This window comes from Alosa alosa, chromosome 10 (assembly GCF_017589495.1).
Source record: "Alosa alosa isolate M-15738 ecotype Scorff River chromosome 10, AALO_Geno_1.1, whole genome shotgun sequence".
Lineage (NCBI taxonomy): Eukaryota > Metazoa > Chordata > Actinopteri > Clupeiformes > Clupeidae > Alosa > Alosa alosa.
Window position 1 is genome coordinate 8,314,497 of NC_063198.1, and position 5,000 is coordinate 8,319,496.

General features: G+C 46.8%; 1 protein-coding gene and 1 long non-coding RNA gene across 19 annotated transcripts in view; one reads left to right on the forward strand and one right to left on the reverse strand.

The window, feature by feature from the left end:
* The window catches only part of ptprt (protein tyrosine phosphatase receptor type T), a 211,218-nt gene that overhangs the window by 174,476 nt on the left and 31,742 nt on the right, over positions 1-5,000 (reverse strand). The window lies entirely within an intron of this gene.
* Positions 3,767-4,370, forward strand: LOC125301566. The gene is made up of 2 exons (XR_007194762.1): positions 3,767-4,060; positions 4,325-4,370. It is a non-coding gene; the product is annotated as an uncharacterized LOC125301566 (long non-coding RNA).

The window sequence follows — 5,000 nt, forward strand, 5'->3', positions numbered from 1 at the left end:
ATGGGATACTCGGTGCTTTCCTCCACCCCTCTAGTGTTAGTTATTATTTATTACAACTGAATGGTATCATTCAATCACACATGCAGTTGAAATGAATCAGCTGTGGAGGACATTACTGTAAAAGGAATCAAAATATTACCGATCAAGTAATAATACAGCACATATGCTAATCTGTCATCATCAAACAGGGAGATAAGCAGGACAGTAATTCTACTACACTATAAATAAAAAATAGCTACCTACTTGACAAATTTGTGCAGCTATGACAAACACATTCAAAAGTTTAACAGGCATCATATGGTAGGTAGCCTGCATAGGGATGTGGATGATGTGAAAAGGGTCTTTCACACCAAGAACGATGGCAATAGCGATAACAATAACGATAACGACAAAAGGACATAAGACATTAAAAGGTGAACAATGTATTCCATTGGTGGACTGCACAGAATTTCACCATGGTAACCAGTTTCTGAGACTGGTCTGGGAGTTATTTTAACTTGTCTGAAAGTGTACAGTTTGTTTGCACAGGATATGTGCATATTTGTGTGGGTGTGTGTGTGTGTGTGTGTGTGTGTGTGTGTCTGTGTGTGTGTCTGTGTCTGTGTGTGTTTGAATGTGTGTGTGTGTGTGTGTGTGTCTGTGTGTGTTTGAATATGTGTGTGTGTGTGTGTGTGTGTGTGTGTGTGTGTCTGTGTCTGTGTCTGTGTGTGTTTGAATGTGTGTGTGTGTGTGTGTGTGTGTGTGTGTGTCTGTGTGTGTTTGAATGTGTGTGTGTGTGTGTGTGTGTGTGTGTGTGTGTGTGTGTGTTCACTCAGTTAGGTATTTCGCTGACCTTCAGGTAGAGCTGTATGCATACAAACAGTTCATTATCACCTCCATTTACATATCCCCGTCCAGCCTGGTGACAGTTGTGTCATGTGATATTGGACACAGCACACAGACAAGCACCCCCCGTCAACACACACAATCACACACACACACACACACACACACACACACACACATTGTGGCAGCCCAGTCCCAATTTGTCCATGAATATGCAGTGTGGCTATATTTGTGTTGGGTTGGGATGCTGGCTGTGCTCATAGCACATTTCCCCTGGATTTGCCACAGCAGCAGTTAAAGCCACAGCGCAGCGACTCGCCAAGTGTGTCAGTGTCACGTGTTCCGCCATTAGGCAACACCTCCGGAGAGCCTCGGACAACCAGGCTGCAGCCGAGCGGCTAGGAGTGAAGAGGGAGGGGGGGGTCATGGGAGTGGGGTGGGAGGGGGTCTAATTCACCTGTTTGGGAAGTGATGTTTTATACATGCTGTTAGGAAGGAGGAGGAGGAGGAGGAGGAGGAGGAGGAAGAGGCACCGCTTGCTTAGCTTAGCTCTCCCGCAGTGCATCAGTGGCTTAGGTGACACCTAACATGGGCAAGTTTCAGCCAACGTGACGGGGAGTGGGGGGGCATCTTTTCTGACCAATATGGTCCCGGGAGACATACACACACATACACATACACACTCACATATCCACACACATACTCGCATATCCACACACACTTGAAATTCCTCTCAGGTGTGGTTGAGTGAGGCAGCCCTTCATACAGTATGCAGCTGCTAGCCACTGGCAGATGGAGAATAATGTCTGCAGGATGTTCTTTTATTTATGCGTACAGGAGGTGAATTAGACTTTCTCTGTCAGAAAACAAACACCGGGGCTTCAGGACCAGAGCCAGTGTGCATTGATTACTGTGTGGATCACTCGCTTGTACTCACTCCTCCCTGGGACGTCGACCCACCCGCACCTCGCACCTCCTCCAGACGCGCTTCGCAGCTATTAAAGGCTTCAGGTGAGGGGGTGGGGTGGCCTTTTGGGAGACTGCAGTACAAATTAAATTTAAAAGTGAGTGTAGAATGGGAGAGTGAAAGTACAAATAAAATTTAAAAGTGTCTTTACAGTAATTATACTGTGTTTGGTTTAAGCAGGAGCTCCTCGCACAACGCACGTCATACACCAGCCATGATGTTGATACTCTAAGAAAAAAAACACACTCACACTCACCCCCTCTCTCTCTCTCTCTCTCTCTCTCTCTCTCTCTCTCTCTCTCTCACAAACACACACACACACACACAAAAGCCTCCCAAAAAATCATTTTCTTCATGATAGAAAGTGAGTCCCTTTCAGCAGACATTACTTATGCTGCCTCATTTAACGGATTGTGCGGCCGTGTGCCCCAGCTTAACCTCACCTGCTCACGCGCTCTTAAAGCGAGCGCAGCCATTAACCCCTCTACACTCCGCTCATCTGAGGGAGATTAACTATCTGCCTCCCAGCGGGTCTAACCCCCCCCACCCCCCACCCGCAAACTCAGAAAACAACACTCACCCACCCACTTGTTGTCAGAAGGAGAGAGAGACAGACTGTAGAAGATGGAGAGAGAGAGAGAGAGACTGCAGGAGATGGAGAGAGAGAGAGAGAGACTGGAGAGGATGCGTTCACGGAGACACTGACTAATCGGCCATCGCTCTCCCACGGGACAGCTCAACAGACCGGTGGGCGGGCGTCTGTCAGAGAGCTCAAGCCCTGTTACTCTGCCACACTCCTCCCGCCATCACTCATCTGTTGTTCTCTCTATCTCTCTATCTGTTGTGCTCTCTATCTCTCTATCTGTTGTGCTCTCTATCTCTCACTTTCTGTCTTTCTCTCACTCTGATCTATCCCCTCTTTTCTGTCTCCCCCTCTCCTCACTTAAAGCCCTTTTTTCAACACTTCCTTTCCTGCTATTACCACAAACGTTCTATTTATCTCTCACTATTTCTTTCTCTCTCTCTCCATCCATCTCAACCCCCTCCCTCTCTCTCCCTCCCTCCTTCTCCCCCTCACTCCATCCCTCCCTCCCTCTCCATCCCTCTCTCCCTCTCTCTCTGTTTTGTTGTGGGGTGACGGATGGCTGGACCATGACAGCGCTGCGGCCATGTTGGAGGGCAGAATGCATAAAGCCGAGACCGCTGCCTCCGTAATGAAGCCCAATGGGCCGGGGAGAGGAGAGGAGGGGCCGGCATGCTGCCGCCACTGATTGGAACAGACAGCGCTGGCCCGCATTAATTACGGGCCGCAGGAGCGAGTGTCAGGTGCACACCTGGGGTCATCCGCCGGCCGACGATGTGAGGGAAACAAGGTCGAGCTCGCCCGCTTGACAGTCGCCGCTGCAGTGGTAGTGCCGGGGCGCAGCCACAGGGGCCAGATCCACTCTGTTGCCACGGAGACTTGGTGTAGCAGGTTATGGGTTTGGACAGGTCTTTCCACCCCCCTCACGTCCACACACACATCCACACACATACACACATACACACATCCACACACACACACACAAATACACAAGCTCCAGCTCACCTCAGGCTGACAATGGTAACCTGTCTGCTACAGTGGGTGGAAGGTGGCAACATCTACGCAGTGCTACATGCGTCCTTAGTGATTGGCCTAGTGATTTGTCGGTTGTAAAACGCAACAAACGAAAACAAAAACAGTACAACATTAAAAATATTGAAAAGATCAGCCAAGCTTCATGTACCTCAGCCTTGTGTCCTGCTACATCAGGTGAAGCAGTGCTAGCGGCTTGGTGAGCTAAAACAGTTGACCAGCGAAGACAGGACTCCTCCTTTGAGCCCAAAACCTTGTGACAGGACCAATGTGTCCTTGAACAAGCCCAAGCCACAAATTCAACGTAACCTTGGGATCCACCATTATGAAACACCGGATGCATAGTAATTGTAATTGACCATAGTTTGAGACTTTTATTTTGAAATTACACAGGACAGGGGTAAGGAGATTCAGCGCGCGGCAAGCTTTGTTAGACAAGTCAGACATTTTTTCTCTCTTGCGTGAACATACACCACATACGCACAGGAACACCTTTTCTCATTGTTTTACTTGAAGATTTATGTGTACATCACCGTTACGGATTACATTTTAGCATATTATGTTCGTGTTAAGTCTGTTTTGTGAACTACCTGCAAGGAGCTAATGGACAGCTAAATGAACTGCTAGTTTGCACCCTTGGAAAGTGGAGCGAGGTATGAAATCTTTAAGTATAATGTTCAGTTATCCAAGTGAACCTTGTAGCGTAAAGTGTTAAATGATATTTGCAGTGTTTTCTTGAGTTATGAGTTGTCCACACGGGTGAATTTAATGTGAAAGTTGGCTTTATTGTAGCCTATTGCATTTACACGAGCATATTCTTCATTTATCATTTTGAGTATCCAGTTAATAATTGCATAAAACTATGCACTCTGTTTGTGTATTTTTATTTACTTGCTCTTGTGTGTATCATACTTTAGTTTCACGGTGCTGGAAGAGCGACAATAAATGTCATTGCACCCGTTTTCGTGACTCCTCTTCATTTCGGTTCCGAGGGCTGCTACAGTAATTGTGTGTGATTGAGTAAGTGTGATTGAATACTCCAATGCACATTGTAATCAGTATAATGCAATTCCACTATGCATTACTATATTGTGAAAGGATTGTGTTACAGTAGATTCTGTTCGTAATCAGCATGCAGACAGTGGTGACTTTACAAGTCTCTGAAATGGTCACCTTGACCCTGACCCTGGCCTTCCTCATTAGGAGAGACCTCAACATGACCCGACCAATCAAATATGAACCTTCTCAGTTTGTGCTGACATTGTTTGGTTAATGAGTAATTATCCCACCATTACAGACAGGCTCATTCAAACTGTACCATCTCATTGTGATTATATAATAGATTAAGTACACAGCATAATGTTTGACCCCTATCACACACACAGAGATACACACATACATACACACACACATACATACACAGAGAGATACACACACACAGACCCATACAGTACACACACACACACACTAGCTTCAGGCTTCATTTGAAGAGGTGTGTGTGTTTGTGTATGTGTGGGTGTGTGTGTGTGTGTGTGTGTGGGGGGGGTCCGTGTGTGTGTGTGTTTGTGTATGTGTATGTGTGTGATGAACGAG